The following is a 22,936-nucleotide window of genomic DNA, read 5'->3' on the forward strand; positions in this document are numbered from 1 at the left end:
ATCGTCAGTTTTCCTCCTCTGTTTCCTACTTATGCTCCTTCAAATGTTGCCTCCTGTTTATGAAAACATTGTTATATTGGTTTTCCTGGTATTTTTTAGAGTCTTTTCTTCTGGGTTTATTCCCTGTGTTCTATAGGATAGAAGACATGTTGGTAGTAAATATTCTCTGTATCAGTTAAGATAGGTTAGGTAATGCTACAGTAAGAAAAACCCTGCATATTTCAATTGCTTAACACAAGGAACGTTTATTTTTTGCCTTGCAAAACCTGCTGTGAATCAGGTAACTCTTCATGGCTGCTGCTTCATGTGAAGGCATTTTTGAAAAGCAACTCACCTGAAGGTAGTGCTAAGTTGGTAGATATTTTGTCCCAGTAGTTTGAAGATAAATGTCTTCTGCTATGCATTTCTGTTGTTGCTGTTGAGAAACCAGGTAAAAGTGTAATTCTCATTTCTTTGTTGTAGGTGATATCTTTCTGATGCACAATATGCCTACCTACCCCCAGTTACTTTTGAGATCTTCAATTTAATTTAATTTAATTTAATTTTTTAAAAGATTGATTTATTTATTCATGAGACAGACAGATAGGGAGAGAGGCAGAGACATAGGCAGAGGGAGAAGCAGCCTCCTCCTAGGGAGCCCGATGCAGGACTTGATCAGATCCCGGGATCATGACCTGAGCCAAAGGCAGGTGCCCAGCCACTGAGCCACCTAGGCGTCCCGAGATCTTTAATTTTAGTGACCTGCAATTTAATTGATAGATCTGGCTATTTATTTCATTTAATTATTCTTTTTTGAGATACTTTCAGCTTCCTGAATCTGAGGAATATGTACTTCATTATTTTCAAAATATATCAGATTTTATTTCTTGAATATCACTTATTCCTTAGTCTTTCTATTTTGTCTTTCTAGAGCTTGGATCAAATACATGTTAGACTTCCTTATATATTCCCAGTGTCCTGGCAGTTGTTTCCATTTTCTGACCATTTCTCTCTCTATACTGCATTCTTGGTGTTTTTTAAAGAAATGCCTTTTAATTTATTTTCTATTCAGTCTATATGTTCATTGAATTTCTAATTTGAATGGTAATATTTTTTATTTTTACAACTTTTGGTTCTTTGTTAACTTTGATCACTTGCTTCAGATAATAATTTTGATATGCCCATCTATTTCTCTGTTCTATTTTTTTCTTGATAATTCTGACATTCTTCATCTTTTTTGGGCCAGATTGTGTGTGTATAAATTTTGTGTGTTTTCCTTGCTCATTCTCTGCCTGGGGTGACTTATTTATTTGTATGTTTTATTTTTGATTGTGAGCTCCTGGTACTTGAGATACTTGAGGCTCTATCTTTGGGAATTGTTGATCCCTTTTGGGATACCAGCTCCCTTCAGAGCTTTTCATTTGACTTACCACATTGTGGAGGCCATGACTTTACCTTCTTCCCCAAATCCCACAAAATCAGAGAACTAAAGACCACTAAGGATTGGAAGATATTACCAGCTTGTCTTTGGTTCATGCTTTCATGTACTATTCTTTCAATTTTTTTCTGTGAGTTTGGTAGTTTTCAAATAAAAGTTGGGGAAAATACAATTAAATTAATTGAAAAAAATAAAACCAAACAAACTAGGGGTGCCTGGGTGGCTCCAGTCAGTTCAGTGTCTGACTCTTGGTTTCCACTCAGGTCATGATCTCATGGGTCCTGGATTGATCCCCGTCTGGCCGCCCCACGTTCAGTGCTGAATCTACTTGCAATTTTTTCCCTCTGCCCCTCCCCCAAATCATGCATGCTCTCTCTCTTTCAAATAAGTAAATAAATAAATCTTGAAAAACTCAGAAAAATGATAATCAAGTTATTTCTAGGCATTCCTCAGCTAAAAATAAAAGTAGAGATGGCTGATTTATAGAATAGGAATAATCTTTCTTTTTCAAGAAAAGGGGTTTTTGTAGATATTTTACTTCTCTTTCTTTAATCTGTTGATTTCTGCTTTTCTTTACTTTCCCCCCTCTTTTTCTCTTGCTGTGTTAGAAGGGTTTTTAGTTCTTATAAATACTTGCTTTGAATTTATATTTCACTGATTTTCATTTTTAAAAGTTTCTTAAAATAATTAATATTACACATTTTTCTTCAAATTTAACTTTAGCTGATCCTTACAAGTTTTAATAGTACTATGATAATTTTCATCTTTTCTAAATAGTATTTTTTGTAACTTTTCTTAAGTGATGAAGTTATAACAGTGTATGCATTTGGACACATTGGTATATGTAGCTAACTACAGAAAAGCACTTATAATATTTGGCCTAAATATAAAAAATGAAAAGTATGAAAATAAATGTTATTATTCTGAAATTCCCTATACTTTGAGACCTACCATTGACATTCTCATGTATATCCTTCTAGTCTTTTATCCATAAGGCACAAGCTTAGATATTTGTTTTAAATAAAGTTGAGATCCCATTACATCTAAGATTTGTATCCTAACTTGCATCATGAGTGTTTTTGTATGTCATGTATTCTTTTAGAAAATAGTATTATTTGTGTTTTTTTTTAATATTTTATTTATTTATTCATGAGAGACAGAGAGAGAGGCGGATATATAGGAAGGGGGAGAAGCAGGCTCCTCTCAAGGAGCCCTATGCGGAACTTGATCCTGGAACCCTGGGATCACACCGTGAGCTGAAGGCAGATGCTCAACTGCTGGGCCACCCAGTCATCCCTAGAAAATAGTTTTAATAACTACATGTTAGTTCATCATGTGTATTTATTTTATTTAACCAGTTCCCTCTTCTTAGTTATCTAGATTGTTTGAATTTTTGCTATTATAAGTTGCGTAGTAATATATGTCCTTGTACCTATATCTTAGTGTAGATCTAGGATTATTGCTTTAAAATTTATTTCCAAACACAAATGGTAGTACAAAATGGGATAAACATTTTTAAGTCTTTTGATATATATTGTTATTTTACTGTGGAAATGTTGTCCAAACTGTGCAGCCACTGGCTGTCCAAGTCAGAATGTGCATTTCCTATTCAGGTGAATAGTTTAAATATAGTCTTTGCTGGCTTGGTTTGTGGTATGTGATACCACCTTGTCTTGATTTGAATTTGATTTCTAGTACTAATGAGTTTTAATAGATTTCTCATGTTTGTTGGTTGTTGCTGTTTGTTTGCTTTTACAGCTCATAAAAAAGAACATTAAAGCACTCTTGTCCAAAGTATAATGAGGGATAAGAGCCCACACCTGCCACCTTGCTCTCCAACTACTCAATCAGGTCATCTGCTCTCTCACAGGCAGCACAGTAAGGATTCCCCTTCGCTAGCAATTTTTCATAATAATCTCTCTGTGGTCAGAGCACTGACTGATGTTTTTCCTTAAAACAAAAAAAAAGTAACTACTAACAACAAAAGAACTAATGAACATCTCAAAACAAAAAACAAAAACAAAAAACAACCCAGAAAACTATCCCAGTATTATAGTCTCTTTTTATATCTGCACCTATCTTTTATCTTTTTGGGGGACTTCATCTTTTTCTAGGTGGTTTACATGCTGTTTTATATATAAAGGATGTTAACTCTGTCATTATGTTGCAAGACATGTTCAAAAAGTTTAAAAAATGTTTTATGATATACAGAAATTTTAAATCCTTATGTAATAAAAATAACCATTTTTAATGGTTTCTTTTTCTTTCCTGCTTAGAGAAATCTCCCCCAATTTGTGATGAGCTAAATATTCACTGATACCCTCCTTCATTTCTTTTATGATATCAATCTACATTTATTTAAACTTTTCATTATTCTGAGATAATTCTTAATATATGTTATGAGGCAGTGGTCTAAATTTATATATTTCCAAAGTTAATCGATGTCCCCAAACCATTTACTTAATATATTAACTAACCCCACTGATTTAAAATGTCACTTTTATTATACTAAAAGTTATACTTTTGATTTCCTTCTTTCACTCAGATGTGTTTAGGAAGGTACTTTTGAATTTCCACCTTTATTAAAAAAAGGTTGTTACTTCCAGAGACTATGGCCTCTGCAGTCTCTATATTTTGTCATTTCTTGACATTTCCATTATAACCCAATATGAACTTAAGTTTACTCAATGTTCAATATATTCTTTTTTTTTTTTTTTAAAGATTTGTTTATTTTAGAGAACAAGTGCATGGGCTAGAGGAGGAGCAGAGAGAGAGGGAGAGAGAAGATCTTAAGCAGACTCCCTACTGAGTACAGAACCCAACATGGGGTTTGAGCTCATGACCCTGAGATCATGACCTGAGCCGAAATCAAGAGTCCATTGCTTAACTGACTGAGCCTTCAATGTTCAATATATTACAATAAAGATATATACTATACCTATGTGATTTAAAAATATACAACTATTCAGTATTCAGTCCTACTTTTTTGTTTAACTGATCTATGGTAATAATTCTAATTCTTCCTTATTAAAAATGATTAAGTTTAATAAAATTTAAAATACTGCTTGGTAAGATTTTTATTTGGGGATAATATCCCAGGTTCTTTCTAGTGGAATGTATCTTATTAGCACTTGGCTAGTGTTAATGATACCCACTAATCAAATTGTCGTGAAATGCATGCACTTCTTGTCTCACTGTGACTTCTCTGGGGGCAGAGTTCATGCCTTCCTTGACCTTATCCTGGCACATGATTTGTAGACAGTAAACACCTTTACAATGCTGTTGAATTTTACCCAAGTTAAACTCAGTGCGAACCTACAGGAGGAAATTCCTAGAGACAGTAAATCCCAGAAATAGTAAAGAAAATCACTGTGTTCTCAATGTCAGACTTAGGGTCATTGAGTGGAAGGTGACAGGCCTTCAGATATGGTTCAGATCACTGTTTCTCTCTCCCAAAACACACAGTTTGTCTACTCCTATAAGGTTGTCCTATGAAGAACTCAGTCTTGAAATCTTGAATTCTTGAATTCAACTCAGCAGATTGAATTTGGTGGGCCTGGGGTAGGGAATTTCTATTCCTAGAGAAATAGATGTCCATCAAATCAACTGTAGTAATATTGAAATAGCCTTCTTCCCAGGAAGGAGATAGTACATTAATCCAGAAGTAGGGCTCAGAGCCCTCTCATCTCCAGGCTGTAAAGATCACTGCTAATGTCCTCATCTGGCTAAGCCCTCATGGGACTTGAAGGACACACATTTACTCCTCTGTGATAAATTTTTTTAAGATTTTATTTATTTATTCATGAAAGACCCAGAGAGGGGCAGAGACCTAGGCAGAGGGAGAAGCAGGTTCCCCCACAGGGATCCCGATGGGAATTTGATCCCAGGACCCCAGGATCATGAGCTGAAGGCAGGTGCTCAACTACTGAGCCACCCAGGCATCCCCTCTGTGACAAATTAAAGTGTAGAATGCTTTACCCACATTAGTAACCCCAGTATCCAGCTTCAGCCTTTTCTTTCTAGATAAGCAGCTATTCTCTGAAATCTTCCCATGATGATCTCAGCATGTGTGGGTCATATGGGCTTCTCCCAGAACCACTGACTAGCCCCACTTTTCCCAGTCTGGGGAAGTCTTTCTTCCTCCACTCCTTTGGCTTCTCCCTTATTTAGAAACTTTCTTCTCTCCTCTCCCCTGTGTACTGAACATCTAGCATTATTACTTCAAGAGTTTAGGTTTTACAAGGATAATTAGAAAGATCATCTGGGACAACTTCCCTTTTCAGCTGCCACATAAAGCCTTAGCATCCCTGAAGGCAAGAGCAAGAAAAGGCTTGGCCAGTGTGAGGGGTGTATATCTGTCTGTGTTTATGTACATTATGCCTGGGGTAGGAAGGGAGAATGGGAAACACAAATGAGTATTTTAATGAATTATCTCATTAAATGTGCTAGATTCTCTTGATTCTCTCTAGAGACAATCTGAGGTAGTTTTTTCAGGACCTATGAGGGTGACAAAGTGAGCTTACTCTGACATCCCAGAGAGTTTGCTCCCAGGGCAGAACAAGAGAAGCCTGGCTAAGACTGTGGAAGTTTGAGGGATCTATTGAGCTTTTCTTGGGCTGCTGACCTGATTCAGATTCAGACTCTCTTTTCTCTATTGAGAAGTCCCTGATTTCTTCTCTCCAAACCTTCCTGTCTTCATTCCTTGCCTGGGTAAGTTTGACCCTTTCTTATTCTTTGATCTTGACTCATTCTTTATTTTTCCCTCCCTTTATCCTAGGAATGCCAGAAGAAATAAAATGGTGGTCCATGTGTGAATCCAGTGTGTAGACATATTTGTTTGGCTTGCCCTATGGGGAAGTGTGTACAGTTTGTGTTTAATTTAAATTAGTGGCCAGTATTTAAATATTGGGAAATTTCATGTAAGAATCCAGATTCCCAACTTCTCTTATAATTTGGAAGATCTGGCCAAATTAGGTCCGTTATGTGGCAAAAATGAGTTGGAGTCCTTGAAAACATTATGCTAAGGGAAAGAAACCAGTGACACAAGACCACATATTATATGGTTCCATTTCTATGAAATGTCCAGAATAGGCAAATCTATAGACACTGAAAGTGGATTCGTGGCTGTCCAGGGCTAGGGGGAGTTGGAGGAAAATGAGGAGTGATTTTAAAGGGTACAGGGTTTCCTTGGCAGATGAAAATGTTCTAAAAGTTAATGGTGGTAATGGTTGCATAAATCTGTGATTATACTAAAAAATCACTGGCTTGTATCATTTGAATGCACAGTGTGTGAATTATAGCTCAATACAGGTATTAATAAATGAATTGGAGCTAAATAGCGTATATCTTCTTTAGATTGGGTACATGAATTCTCATTTATCCCCGTCCTCTTCTGTATTTATTCCCTACAGTGGGGTCCAACTGGCTTCTCTTACTTATGCTCTGTCACTAGCTTCTGTTGGCATTTGACTTTTTGGCCTCATTTAGCTCAACATTCATGAGCATTTTCCTTTTCTAGTATCTTTCTCAGAATTTCCCTTTTCTTGTCCTTTTCCTCATGAACTTTACCTTTAGCTGACTATCTCAGAGCACATCCTCTGTGGAATTTAACATGATAGAATAAAGAAAGGTATTTCCTTATCAGTAACATCACTGTCATATTAAACCCTATCAAACCAGACTTGGAAAAACATACAGTCTGAATTCTGGATTTCTTATACAAGTACTGTGCACTATGCCAACAGAAGAATAACAGGAAATGGTTTATAATCCCAAGTCATCTAAGTATTCTCCCCTGAACAGCCCCGCAGGGTGACCATGCGGGAGAAGCTGCAAGGCTGGAGATGGAGCTGGAAGAGCTGGCATTTTTAAACAGCTTGTTGACGGACTGGCTTGTGAGAAAACCAACATTACATTGAAACTCTTAGGGATACTTTAAATTGGTGGATTATATGGTTGCTTGATTAGGTTTGGGTTATGTAAACAGTGGAGTGTTTAGATTTAGGCTTGGCTGTTGGAGTCCAGGCAGCTGTTTGTACTTAAGTCCAGCAAGAAGTCTTGTTAATCAAAGAAGTGACTGAATTTCTTTCTTGCTCCCACCCCCGCCCGCTGCTTTTTTTGTACCTGTGTTGTTTTTCCTCCTGTCCAAACCCTTTGGGCTCAGGACTGTCAGGAGGCGAGTCAGAGCATTTTGAATTCTCCTCTGAGGACCAGGAACTTATTTTTTTGATTACATGGATGTGCCCCACAGATTTCCCTCACTGTGAGGTAATCACTTCATTTATCCAAGTTCTACAAAGCCTTTATTATTCCGGTTAGTTCATATTTTTGAAGCTAAGTCATCAGTTTGATGCATTTGTTGTAAAATGTGGTTTAACAGCTTGTTAGCACATTTATTTTTTTTTAATGGAACCCAAAGATATTTCATGCTTGAGCAGCAGTGGATTTAAGAGCCGATGAAAAGCTGCGCAAGCTGTGTACATTCATCACAAAACAATGGCACGAGAGAGTTGCAGAGCAGTGCATGGGGCTGGCACCAGCGGTGATGCAGGCTTTCTTCATGAGCTTGGGTTGCTTTTTTTCTGACCATGTCTTATAAATAACCAGTGCTGCATGATGCTTGTTGGTTTCAGGTCGTCTGGGATGCGCTGGATCATTTGAGCAGTCTGAGTTCATGTGGTTTTTCTACCCTCTGCGATGATTCTATTTTATTTTGTCCACAGAGCAAAGGGGAAACTGGGACTGTTGTTCTCTGCCTTCCTCATGTGGCTTTGTAAAGTTGTCTCAGATCTAACGGGTTGGAACTGAGCACTGTTGTAGAGCCTGGAGAGTGTCAGAGAGCCTTTGAAAAGTAAAAGGGGGAAAGCCACAGGCTCTTTCCACAGCCTCATCACAAATACAAACTAGGTCATTTTCCTGGGAGGCAGCAAAAGTGAACATTCTGTGTTTGACCAAAGCCAACCTCTTGGTTGAGAATTTTTGATAGTTTGGGGATGAAGTAGAGGCACACGGTCTCCTTTGACTAAATCCAGAGTTCTTTGTATGTATGGGGCTAGGTGTTTGTTGGATTATATGATCTGCATCCCTCAGGGAGAAACCTCATAAGAGTAGAACTGATGAACATGGACTTTTTGATTTAGCTAAAACATGTTAGCTTATCTGTTTCCCCTTTTGCATTTCTATGCTATCAAGTGCATAAACTGAGCAACAGGGATTTTTTTTTTTTGAAACAGTGACATTTTTTCCCACTGTTAGTTCAGAGCTCATATTTCCTTTATTTTCAAGCAATTAGAGAGTAAAGAAACATATTAAGAGAAAGGAGACAAGTTTCTTAGAGATTGAAGCACTTTTATGGAGGAAGAAGAGAAAACCATATGAGAAAAATTACCAACTATTTTGCCTCGTGATCACCTAGCAATGGATGACATTCATATTTCCAGTCTACCCATACCTCTGATGTTTCTTTGAGGCTGAGAATATGAAATGGAACTCCTATGTGAGTTGATCTTAATTTCTGAAGGAAGGAAGGAAAGAAAGAAAGAAAAAGAAAGAAAAAGAGAAAGAAAGAAAGAAAGAAAGAAAGAAAGAAAGAAAGAAGAAAGAAAGAGAAAGAAAGAAGAAAGAAAGAAAGAAAGAAAGAAAGAAAGAAAGAAAGAAAGAAAGAAAGAAAAAGAAAGAAAGAAAGAAAAGAAAAGAAAGACTGTCATTAACGGTGATGGTAGTAATGTACAGAATGATGACAAATGCTCATCCTGTAAGAGCTCTTTTATACAAACTACTCCAAATGTCTGATTTTGTAGACAAATAAAATGGAACATGGAAACTTGTCTTCTCTCACTTTCCTTCTGATCTCATCAGATATCCCTTAATTCTGGTTATTTCATATACATGGAATCATACAATATGTGGCCTTTTGTGTCTGGATTTTGTTTTACTCAGCCTAATGTTTTCAGGGTTCATCCTTGTTGTAGCATGTATCTAAACATCATTCCCTTTTATGGCTGAATAATATTCTGTTGTATGAATATTACATTTTATTTAACCATTCATCAATCTGGTGATATAGACACTTGGGTTTTTCTACCTTTTGGTTATTGTGAATAGCACTGCTATTAATATTCATATAAAAATATTTGTTTGAACATCTGTTTTCAACTCTTTTGAAGTAGAATTGCAAAGTCATACGGCAATTCTATATTTAACTTATTGAGGAACCACCAGACTGTTTTCTCAGTGGGTATACTACTTTATATCCCACTAGGAAGTGTGTGAGGGTTTCAGTTTCCCCACATCCTCATCAACACTTGTTATAATCTGCTTTATTCTAGCCCTCCTAATGTGTATGAAGTGGCATCTCATTGTGAGTGTGATTTGCATTTCCCTTGTGACCAGTAACATTAAACATCTTTTCATGAGCTTATTGGCCATTTGTATCTTCTTTGGAGAAATGTCTACTCAAGTCCTTTGCCCATTTTTAAATTAGGTTGTTTTATTTTTTAAAAAAAATACTGTGGAGTTCTAAGACTCCTTTTATTCTCTGGGTATTAGACCTTTACCAGACATATTGTTTTAAAATATTTTCTCTCATTACGTGAGTCTTCTTTTTGATGGACAAAGTTTTTAATTCTGATAAGGTCCAATTTCTTTTTCCTTTCTTTTATCTTTTTTCTTTCTTTCTTTCCTTTTTTTTTTTTTTTTTTTTGGCCTGTACTTTTGGTGTCCTATTTAAGAAACCATTGCCAAATCCAAAGTCTGGAAGATTGACCTGGCTTTCTTCTAACAGTTTTGTCCTTTTTAACTCTTATATTTAGGTATGTGATCCATTTTGAGTTAATTTTTACATAGAGTGTGAGGGTAAAGATTTCGATTCTTTGCATTCTTTTACATTTGGATATCGAGTTGTCCCAGGATTATTTGTTGAAGAGAATATTCTTTTCTTCATTGAATAGCTGTGTACCTTTGTAGAAAATTAATTGTCCATAGATGTATGGGTTTGTTTCTGCAAATTTCGTTCAATTTCATTGATCATTATCTATCCTTATGCCAGTACCTAGAAGTTCAATTATAAATTCCTCTTTATCTTAAGTTACTTAAAAACTATTTTGAAATTTTCAAATTGAAGTGTTTTATGAGTAATATCTTTATTGTTAAACTATATTTTTCTTTCACTGATTCAAAGAATGTGGATGTTCATATGATCATTTTATTTTCCTTGAAGTTCAGTAACTGTACTACATATGACTGGTGTTGCTTTTATCAGTTTTTCTTGAATCATGAGAAGTCTCTTTTAAACAGAAGATTCACATATACTTTATTTCAGGCAACTTTTCTTCTATTTCTGTTCATTTTTTTGTTTGATTTTTATTCCTATTCTCTTCTGCAGAGAATTCAGGTATGTATATGTGATAGACCTCTGTTATTTTTTAATCTTTCTTTTCATTCTGTATGATTTAATCAAGCTGTCCTATGTGCCCATTGTCATTGTTTTTTTTTTTAATTATGAATTTTTGGGATTTTTTAAAGATTGCCTCAACTGTGGCTTTCAACATTGTAATGTATCTATATTTCTTTTTTTTTTTGAAACATATTTATGGTAAATATTTTGAAGTCCTTGTCTGTTAAGTCAGACATCTGGCCCCTTTTGCATGCAGTTTCTATTGCCTGCTTTTTTTCCTCCCTGTGTATGGGGCACATAAAAAGAAAAATTACTTGTTTCTTTGAATGTTTCATGATTTTTTTTGGTTAAAGCTTGCATTTTCAATAATATATTTTAGCAACTCAGGATATTGGTCCCTGCTCTAGGGTCTGTTGTTGTTTGCTTATTTATTTGTTTAGTGACTTGTCTGGACTGTGGTAGTGAAGTCTGTTCCCCTCACTCTCAGTGTGAAGCTTCTGGTGTTACTCTACAGAGGGCACACCCACCTGATAGCTCCTCTAGTTGGAGGGATTGCTGTTTTGTTTTCAACATTGCCCTGGTCATAGATGGCACTACAGCCTTCTCCAATTAGTTTTGGACCCCTTTTGGGGGGTAGTTTTATGCCAGTCTTCGAGGTTTGTTCTGGCCATAGGAGGGTTCTTCTTAGCTATCTCTTTCCCTGGTTCTCTCGGGTAATCTAGCTGACCTGTAGTTTAGGTTTTTGCTCTTATGGAGCTCTCAGCCTCCTCCTAATTGTTTACTACCAAAATCTCCACTGTTTTGAAGAGTGTTTGGAGAGGCTTGAGCTTCCCTTATGCTTTGTCTCAAATAACTTATGTTAGATTTTTTGAGTAGAGCTTAGAACCTCTCTATTCTTAATGGCCAACATCTCCCCTGGGCAGATAATGGGGACAGAGTCTTTTTTTCTTAGGATGGCATTCCTGATTCATCAGCAGGATACTAGGTAGAAGCAGGAGCAGCTGGTCTCTTCAGCTTCTCCTGGTCTAGAACTTTCATGCTGTGAGGGAACTGGAATGAAGTTGATCAGGGCTGTAGTATTCTCAGGCACCTGCTATGTCTGGTATTGAGCTTCTGTCCTATAATTTGGTAGCTAGGGGGAGATGAGGAGCCCCTGACTCTTTGGCTGAACTCGCAATTTAGGCTCTGCAGTGTGAAATTGGGAGGGAATGAGAAATACTGATGGGCTAGTCCTAGTGGCAAGATACTATAGACCTTGACTGTGAGCTGGAGTGGAGTTTCTTGTCACGTTGAACTGGAGGTGGGTAGGAAAGTAGCAGGTGATGGCTCATGTGTCACAAATTCTCACTGTTCTTACCAAGACTTAGATTTTCTTAAATAAATGTCTTGGATAATGTTCTCCATTTGCTGTATGCCCTTAGGATAATTTCCAAAAATTCTTTTTTTTTTTTTTAAGTATCAGCTCCATTTTCTTCTCTTTATTTCTTCTTTATAAAAAATCTTTAAAAAAATTCATTTCCTCCTATTATTTGAAGACCTGTATCTATATTTTGTGTCCTTCTTAATTTTTTGAAATTACACATATAATCTGCTTGAGTGTGGGGATTTGTCTGATTCCTTAAATAGTTTCTGTTAGGCTGTGTGTTTCATTTGTACCTATATTCCTTTTTACTTTTTGCTTTTGAGTTTCTTTTTCTTTTCATAAGTTCATAGCTAGTTCTTTTCTCATTATTACTTCCCTTTGAGACAGTGAGGCTATTTTCAAATGTGTTTTGAGAATGGGCAGGAAGGCTGAAAGAGTGTTAAATTTCTGTTTGGATTTGTTTTCTTCAGTATCTCCTCACTGAATCTTGTAAAAAATTCTTTGATGGGGAACACATCCCTTTCAATCTCTGTGTGGCTTAAAGCAATGTCCATCTAGTTATACTCTGTTGCTGTGACCTGGGGATGACTTTCTCATCTCTTCCTCGGCAGTGCCTCATTTCCAGAAGGTCCCTCCAGGTTCCTAGGACAGGCCATACACAATTAGAAATGGCATGTCTATTTCATCTTCAGCTTCACCTCTCCTGCTGTTCTTTGGTTTCAGGTTGGGTCTCTTGAGGGACATTATCTGCCTTTTTCCATGCTCAGTCCACAGACTTCAATTTTGTTACTAACAAAGAATCACGAGACAGGCCTTCCAATACTGTGCCTTATTAAGCAAGAATCCTGTTTCTTGATCAGTTTCTGAGGGGTTCTGGGTCCCCTTCGCCAAAGTTCTCCTTCAGACCCAAATATCACTGTTTGGGTGTATATCTTCTTTGTAGTTTTCATTTCTGGTAGTATCCTTTTTCTTATTACACTAAAGATGAAGTTGGTTTTTATTTTTTAAATTTTTTATTCATTTTTTTATTTTCTTAAAGATTTTATTTATTTATTTTTATTTATTTGAAAGAGAGGGAGAGAGAGAGAGAGAGAATGAACTGGGGGAGATGCAGAGGGAGGAGAAAGGGGGAGTGACATGTAGACTCCCTATGGAACCCAACATGGTGTCACATCCCAGGACCCCAAGATCATGACTTGAGCTGAAGTCAGTTGCTACCCAGGCACCTTGATGATCTTTCTGACATCTTGTTAGCAGTTTTAAAATTTCTCCTTTCTTGGTATTTCTGCCTTCATTTTTGTGTGTAATCTCTAACAGGATTGATACAATATTTTGTTTAATGTTTTGGATTATCTGTTTCTTTTGTCTTAGATACTACTCTTAAATCGCTTAACACTTTTCCTAATGTCTTAGTGTCAATCAGTATTAATTGCTTCTCTAAAGAGATCAAGCTCCTGATAGTCTTCTCTTATTAGTTCCCCCTCCTACCCCCAAGATCTTACCGTGCCTTCCATATTTTGTTGCACTCATCTTGTAGTTAGGATCTAGATCTGCCATGGAGCAGGCTTCACAGACAGCTGTTCTGAGATTGGATTCTGCTACAAAAAATATGGTTCTTTAATTAATGCTCTCCTCCACCTGCACCAGGCTAAATACTCCTATTTTATTCGATTTTTACATTAAAAATTGGAATACTTCAAAGAAGGTTGTGTTCATGAAGTTTGAGTACTCAGATGCTTCTGGGTACTAAAGAGCAAGGAATTAAATCTCTGTGCATTCAAGGAATATTGATAGAAACCTTTGAGACATGCTGCATTATATCTGGCTGCTTTTTCACAAAAGTTCACCTTATTGGTGGTACATGTTGAATAATTGAATAAAAAATAAGTGAATTGCATAGGACATTTACATCAGTAGAAATAAAGTGCTGACTTTCTATATTTCTCTGAGCTATAGGGTATAGCTTTAGGTCAATCGCACTTTTGGTTGGATGTTGATATACGGACTTTGAGGTTGTTTTTCTTAATATTGGATAAAATTGATGACCATTTTCTATTTTAACTACTGGGCTTGAAGTAAGGCAGGTAAATGAGATGACAGTTGAATATAAATGTATATAATTTTCCATTGAAGACTGACTCTGAAAAGGAAAGTTTCTCTGTGGCAGGAAGGGTTACTGGAGGAGGTGACAGCATGGAAATAGCCCTGAAATCACAATCGGGTGATTTGCATTTGGGTCTTAATTCTGTTATTTTCTAGTCTTTAGGCCTTGGATAAATTCTTTTATCATGTTAACTTTTAATCTGTAAACTGATGAGAATACCTATTTCACAGAATTATTTTAAGGATTATTTGAAAGCCACTGAGTTAGAGACTGTCATTGAATGTTAATTGATCCTAAACCTACTAGAAAAATTATATATATATATATATATGCCTATATATATAGGCATAAATAATATATACATATATTATATGCATATATAGGCATATATATAGGCATATATAATTTCAAAAACTATAACACAGAAAGGTATATTTGTATAATTAAATTTTGTGGCATATAATGATCGATAGACCACTAGCTGAAATGATCATTTCCCTTTCCTCTTTACTAATAGAAACCTTGAATTATTGAGGGCGGTAATGTACCCAGCTAAACTCCTATGTTTTACAAGCCTCCCTTCAGATACAGGTGATAAATAAAACACAAATGGTTACTAGGGATGGGACTTCTGAAAAACAGTTGAGTGAATGACACAGTTGACACAGGGTGAAACAGATAATACATGAAATAGATGACCACTTGAAGAGAAAATGGAAAGATGTCCTCGAAGATCTAAGAAAAACTGTTGCTTTGCATAGAGGCTGCTGTAACTAAACTATAATTCCATTATATGTGTGGAATATGTGGAGGCCGAGAAAAATCAAGGCCATTCCACCTCAAGTTCAGCGTTAGCACAAGTTCAGCCATCCCAGGCCCCTGTGAATAAGAGCTGAACTTTACCTTACTTCGGTTACACGAAGAAAACAGCTCACAGCTTAAAGTCCTAGGAAGCCCCGTATTAGAAAAAGAACAGAGCTCAATGCCCTTGAAAGCCCCATATCAAAATGTAAACAGAACTTGAGAAATTCCTCCACCCCTTCTGAAAATCCCCTAGACCAGCCTATAAAAAACCCAGCTGTAACCCACTTCGGGGTCCAAGTCCCTGCTCCGCTGTGTCGGGTACACTTGGACCCAAGCTCGAGCTTGCTAATAAACCCTCGTGCGCTTGCATAGGTGTCGGCTCCTTGGTGGTTTCTCGGATTCGCAATCTTGGGCACAACAGAATATAATTCAGGTGTGACAGCAAGTACATTTTCACATATTCAAGATCTCAGAACTTGCATAATGATTAGGTCACTTGAAGGAGAATATTTTTCTTTTTAAAGGTTTTATTTATTTATTTTTTAACATGATCTCTACACCCAACATGGGGCTCAAACTCACAGCCTTGAAATCAAGAGTCGCATGCCCCACTGACTAAGCCAGCCAGGTGCCCCAAGGAGAATATTCTTAACATCAAGATCAAATGTATATTATTTCCTTTAATTAATGAAAATCCCCCACTTAAAGTTTTTTTTCTTAGTATTGTGATAATTATTTTGTTGAGTGTTTTGTTTTTCTTAAAGTTTCTAAATTCCTTTATTTTTTCAGAACAAGTTTTTGTAGGTCTAAATTAATGCAAGCTTTTGATTATACAGGATATCCGAATATTACAGGGTTTCTGTCTTTCTCATTTAGTCTCTCCTCCCTCCCTTATCTCCTTTTTCCTCTTTTTTTCAACTTTTAAATTTTTTAATTTAAAAAAAATTTTTTTAAAAATTTATTTATGATAGTCATACAGAGAGAGAGAGAGAGAGAGAGAGAGAGAGAGAGAGAGGCAGAGACATAGGCAGAGGGAGAAGCAGGCTCCATGCACCGGGAGCCCGACGTGGGCTTCGATCCCAGGTCTCCAGGATCGCGCCCTGGGCCAAAGGCAGGCGCCAAACCGCTGCGCCACCGAGGGATCCCTAAATTTTTTAATTTTTAAATTTTCTACTATGGCTTCTCATATTTCACCATGTTGCCTCCCCTCTCTCCTCTCCAGGATTGCCCCAGAGTTTCTTGGATCCCATATTCTCTTTTCTGGGTTTTCTGGCTCCTACCCAATTTCCCAGAAAAGCTATTTTCTTTCTTATATGTTTTGTATGCATTAAAATGTCTTTGTTCTGCTCTCACACTCAACTGATAACAAGATTGGCTGTTAAATTCCCCCGTTCAAAAGTCATTTAGCCTTGGGGCTTGAAGGCACTGCCCCAGTGTTTTTTATTATTCAGGATGTTTATTTACATCGTGTGTGATCTGGGTGTTTTTACCTACAGGATTCTTTTAGAATCTTTTTTTTTTTTTCTTTCATTGATGTGCTGAAATTTCTTGAAGATATATCTAAATGAGGGTTTTTTTGGGGGTGTAGGGTTGGCTCATTTATTTTCCTGGGGGCTCATTGACATTTCTCATTCTAATTTTTCTTCAATCCAAGGGAATTTCCATTGCTTATTTGAAAATTTCCTTTTACCTCTTTCTCTTCTTATATTTATGAGACTTATTTGTTGGCCATTGGATCTCTATAGTTCATTTCTTTTCACTGATAATTTCCACTTTTATTTTGTTTTACATTCTTTGACATTTCCTCAAGTTCTTCTATTATTTCTATTTTATAAAATCACAATTTTATTCCTAAACTATTCTTTCTTGTTCTTTGATGGAGTGATTGCCAGTGGGTATGGGGTTTCTTATTTGTAGTGATGAAGTATTCTAAAATTAGGTTGTGCTGATATTTGCACAACTCTGCAAATGTACTAAAACATTTAATTGTATACTTTCAACGGATGATTTTTATGGTATGTGAAATATATGTTAAAGTTGTTAAAAAGAAAAATACAGACTGTAGAGGGATGGGATAAGATCCAGATAACAGATAGAGGATTTATTCTTGGTTAAGAGTTTCACTGTAATCAGATAAAAGACATTTCTCAGGTTAATTTTGCATTAACCTATAAAGACCATCATTGCTGTTGATCTTAACTGGATTTCATTTGTACAAAAATATACTGTGAATCCTACACTATGTAATTTTCCCTTTGGCCCCATTCTCCTGAGTGATAACTTCTGCTGGTGGTCATCAGCATTTTGAACATGAAGTTTTAAGCCCCATCTTCTAGATGACAACAGTCTTTCTTAGTCTGCAAACAGATCCCAGCATCGACTTCATTATCTTTTCCATCCTCCCTTTCTGCCTGAAATAATTTTGAGTCATTCCTGCCCACAGACTAGGATGTCCAGCTGTGTGGACTCCTACGTGGAACTCTTTTCCTTAGAGCTGTACACACATTGTTCCCATCATTTAGCACCTGGAAGTCAAAATGAGCTATACCTGGGTCTAGAGGCACAGCCACTACATCTTCTCAAGTTATGAACCTGTTGTATAATTACCTCCTATCAGTGAGCAAGTAAGAAACAAAACAAAACAAAACAAAACAAAACAACTTAAGAAATGCTAGGCCACTCATTGCATAATCCTTGTTTATTTAAAGAAGGTATTTAAAATATTTCCCAGTCTTTCTTGTTAATACCTACTTTCTGTTTTATTTAGAAGTTTGGGATAGAATACTATGGAAGAGAGAGATTATTATTTTTTTAATTTAAATAAAATTAAATTAAGAGGAGGGAATGGACTACACACTCTTCCAGAAATATGCAACCTAAAACCAGGCAGAATCAGATGTTAAATACTTCAGACCTACAGATGCCTCTGCATTTATACTTCATTATAAAGGAGATGTCTCCAGTTTTCTGCAGGAAGATGCATTTACAACAAGGCAGTTAATCCATAGCAAATATTCCTAATTAGATACTTCAGATACTAGCTAATCAGGTAATCACAGGGCAGAAGGGTCCCCTCTCAGAAAACAAAGTGAAAAGGACCAATTCCAAAGATAAAAGTGTAAATTTTATCTTTATGATTTTGGGTAGCTTTTTGTGGTACTGGTTATCATGAACTGGTTTTCCTTAACACATACTGGGCTTTCACATCTGTGTGCTGATTTTTTATATTTTACTTTCTTTGGGCTAAAATATTTTTAATATATAGGGGTGAAAACTGTAAATGACAGTAAAATGGATCTTTGGTAGTTTTCGTAGTGACCAGCACTTTTATAGTAATTTTCTGCCTCCAAGAAATTCTGCCTATAATTGAACTTCATGGAAGCTCTCCATCCTGGTGGAGGATACCTGCACTGTTGAGTTTCCAACAAGGCTGAAATCTTGGTCTTAGGCAATGAGGCAATTGCTAGTAGCTATACTATCCCTCTCCACAAAAAGGATTCCCTCATTTCTGTCTTTTTTTTTTTGCCTTTTTGCCTTTTTTCTTCTTTCTGTTCTGATTGATTTGATTGGTTGATTGATTGAAGTCCTCAGTTTTCTCCCAGCAGACCAAGCCAGTCATACCTAGAGATATTAGATATCAATAGCTTTTGCCTCTCAGGGGACACATTTTTGGGGTAAAAGTGGCCAGTGACAGGTCATTATTTTTATCAGGAACCCAAGATTTATGGCATATATTCAGTGTCTACTATTTGGCACAGAGTTGTAAGGAGAGACATTCAAGACATATGAAACAAGATTTCTCTGCTCTATATCCAAAGGAGACACACATCCATGACACAATTTGAAAGCAACAGAAAAGAAAGAGAATTCAGTGCCAAATTGTGTGATAAAGGTTACAAAGAGCTGTGGTTCGCCGTATGTAAAATATTTATCTTGATCTGACCCTTGGGCCTACCCTTTGACCACTAACGTTGTTTTAATCCTTTATGTTTAATTGCAGGCCTGTCAGGCCCAAATATTTATAAGAATCAGACAGGCACTAGATAACTAACTAAGGGACCTTAGAGATGTTCATTTTCACCAAAAGGTTTTTAAACTCAAAAGGATTTATGTCCATGAACAACCAATCACAGTGGTAGCATACTAAGCCAAAAGGAAAATGACATACAAAGGGACACTGAAGAAATTCCTATTTTTTTCATTTAAACTGACTTATTTCACATCTACATGAAAGAGAAATGTTACCATAGGTTAGCGTTAATAATGATTTAGGAACTATATGTATTCTTGCTGGCAGACTTGGGGCTTTGTCCTCTAAGAAAGCAACCGAAAAACAGACATAATAAGAATGGTATTAAGCAGAGCTAATGCCAGTTGGGATGGTGACTTTTAGATATAACCTAAATAAATGTATTACATATCCTATGGTTATGAGACAATGGAAAAACAGGCAGTACTTTTTTCTGATAATTTTTGTTATTATATTATAAGCACAAAGCTAAGAATTCAGTTCAAAGTACAACGGAAAATGATTCTCTTACTACTGCCAATCCCAAAGAAGGCCCTTTTCTTTATTTTTAAAAAGACTTATTTATTTATTTTAGTGGAGGGAGGGCAGAGGGGAGTTACAAGCAGACTCTGCAGAGTGTGAGGCCCTATGGGGGACTTGATCCTATGACCCTGAGATCATGATCCAGGCTGAAATAAAGAGTTGGACGCTCAACCACTGTGCCACCCAGGTGCCTCAGAAAGTCCCTTTCTATACGTTCTTGCATATCCTTTTAAAATTTTGTCTGCTTATACATGTATCAGTGTATATATATATATATATATGTTCTTTTAAAATATTTTTTAGCATAAATAGTTACATATATACTGTGCTGATCCTTCTTTTTATTTAACAAAATAGCTTGGAGATTATTCCATGTTATATGTATGATTATGCCTCTTAGATTTTAACTATGCTTTGGCTTTTGGCCAAGATGGAGTAACAAAAATTGCATTGATCCTTCCAACTGAAGCAACCCTCCTCTTCTTCCACTCCACCACCCCTCCCCACTACACACACACACACACACACACACACACGATTTGAGACAACACTTTTCAAAGACATTGGGCATCAGGCATTAAAAGACAGTGATCTTTGAGAGATGAGAAAACAAAAGAGGTAAACCCTGCTCTTGACCCAGCTTACTGCCTTGGCTTTCCAGGACATCACACAGCAGGAAGAACCCAGCAAAACCTAGCTGACTCTCTGAGGTGAAGAGACAGAGCTGCATGAAAGAAGCACCGCAGAGATCTGCATAGGGTCCACCTGGAGTATGCAGCAGTGCCCTGCAGTACTGAGCTTAGCACTGATGAATGTGTCTGAAAGGATGGGAGGCAACAGTGCCTGGCACTCATATAGGACAGGAAATGGTGCCTGTTTTCATCAGCCACACAGGGTATTGGAGTAAATTACTCAGAAAGGTCTGACTTAATAGTGGGAGAATAATTAGCCAAGGACTAAGCATGGCTCTGGTTCCAGCTAATGAATCTTAAACAAGACCTAACAGGATCAAACTCTAAGAAATTTAACTGCATTGTAAACCAAAACTAAAAAAATATTTGCAGAAACACACAATATCCAACATCTAAAAAAGTAGCATTCCTAGTCTCTGGCATCCATGTCAATGATTACAAGCATACAAAAAGCAAGAAAATATGACCCATAATGAGAAAAATTAATCTATGGAAATCAATGCAGACAATAGAAGTCATGGACAAAGACCTTGAAAGCATTACTGTAACTTTTAATATAAAAATTGAAGAAGTTAAATACAGACATGGCAGGCATAAAGAAAAATTCCCAAGCCAAACTATTAGAGATGAAACTACAACATGTGAGGTGAAAAATACACTGGATTGGGTTTGTAACAGACTAGATATCTCAGAAGAAAAGAGTAGTAAACTTGAAAACATAATAATAATAATACTTTCTGAAAGGAAAACAGATTTTTTTTTAAAGGGAAAAAGTGTCAGGAAACTATAGGACAACTTCAGATGGCTTAATGTACATGTAATTGGAGCCATAAAGGAGAGTAGAAAGAATTGGAACAGAAAAAAGCATTTGAATAAAATAACAGTCTACATTTTCTTAATTTTATGAAAACTACAAACCTGCAAATCCAAGATTAACAAACTCCAAGTACAGGCAATTTGAAGAAAACACCAAAGCACATCATAATCAAATTGCTCAAATCTAGTGGTAAAAAGAAAATCTGAAAACCAACCAAGGGTAAAAGCTCACTAATTATGTGCAGGGTAAGAAAGATAAAGATGACATATTTCTCATCAGAAGCAATGCAAATAAGAAGGCAGTGGTGAAGCACTTTCAAAGTACTTAAGAGAAAAAAAAAAATTGTTAATCCAGAATACTAAATCTATTGAAAATACCTTCTAAAATGAATGTGAAATAGATTTTTCAGACATATAAAAGCTTAAATAATTCATCACAGCAGACTTATTATAAGAAATGGTAAAATCCTTCAGTGAGAAGGAAAATTATACCAGATAGAGGTCTGAATCTACTCAAAAAAATGAAGAGTACCAGAAATAATGACTGCATAGGTATACATATGGCTTTTCCTTATTACAGTAGCCTTGTATACCATAACATCTGCCTGGTGATGAAATCACTATTTATGTGAAAGAAACACAAAAGAGGGACAACCTGGTACAGTGAACGCTATGAAATGGTGGTCACCTTCTAAAATGAAACTACTTTCACTGCAATGAAATATCAAATAGTTATCTTACAAGTTCAATTTGAAGTAATCCTTTCTATTGAAGTACAGAAAAAGCACACAAATAAAAATTTAAAAAATTCAGCTTATTGAATTCACAGAGTACACTTGTGTAACACCCAGTGTAGGACCCAGATCAAGAAACAGAGTATTATTAACATTCCAGAAACTCATCTTGCACTTCCTTCCAACAGCTAACTCTTCTCAAAGGGCACCCTAACTTCTAACACTATAAATTAGCCTTGCCTGTTTTGTAATTTTATACAATTAGAATCAAAGTATTTACTTAAAAAAAATCTGACTTCTCTCATTCAATCTTATGTTTAGAAGATTCACCCATGCTGTCCTGTGTAGGATTGTTTAGTTTCATTGTTGTGTAGTGTTCCATGGGGTGATATGCAATTTACCTATTCTACTCTGATGGGTATTGGGTTTTTATCATATTTTGGCTATTATGAATGGCACTGTTGTAAATATTCTGTGTGTCTTCAGATGAACATATGTAGACATTTCTGTTGAATGCATACCTTGCAGTGGAGTTGCTAGGTAATAGATACATAGTTCAGCCTCCCCATATAGCTGTATCATGAACTATACTAGCACTATATGAGCATTTTAGTTGCAGTTGTTCAACATCAACACATAGTATTTTACATCTTTTTCTTTTTAGCTGTTCTAATGGGTGTATTGTGGAGGTTTAATTTTAATTTTCCTGATGGTTAATAAAATTGAGCTACTTTTCATATGCTTTTTGACTATTTTGATATCTTGGGTGAAGTGTCTGCCCATGTCCTTTGCCCACATCTCTACTGGGTAATTTGCCTTTTTCTTATTGATTTGTAGGAGTATATGTACTCCTACATATATATATACACACACACACACACACACACATATATATCTACATATAGGTATAGATCTCTCTCTATATATATTTATATATATATATATCTGTGTGTGCATATATATGTGTGTGTATATGCATACACACACATATATACATAATTTACATAATGTAATATTTGTTTAACCCTGTCTTGGCTCATTCTGTTATTTGCTTTTTCAT

The 22,936-nt window shown here is 36.2% G+C and overlaps 1 long non-coding RNA gene across 2 annotated transcripts in view; it reads right to left on the minus strand.

Annotated features, from left to right (window-relative positions):
• Nucleotides 1–2,586: 2,586 nt before the first annotated feature.
• LOC140595291 (uncharacterized) overlaps nucleotides 2,587–22,936 on the minus strand; it is an 89,640-nt gene continuing 69,290 nt past the window's right edge. The window contains exons 3-4 of one of the 2 annotated variants that reach the window (XR_011996789.1): nucleotides 13,677–13,769; nucleotides 2,587–2,713 (exon numbers count right to left, since the gene is read on the minus strand). This is a non-coding gene — a long non-coding RNA (uncharacterized lncRNA). Of the gene's footprint in view, nucleotides 2,714–13,676; nucleotides 13,773–22,936 lie in introns of both variants that reach the window. The other variant, XR_011996788.1, reaches the window with a different exon arrangement.

This window comes from Vulpes vulpes, chromosome 14, assembly GCF_048418805.1.
Source record: "Vulpes vulpes isolate BD-2025 chromosome 14, VulVul3, whole genome shotgun sequence".
Taxonomy (NCBI): Eukaryota; Metazoa; Chordata; class Mammalia; order Carnivora; family Canidae; genus Vulpes; species Vulpes vulpes.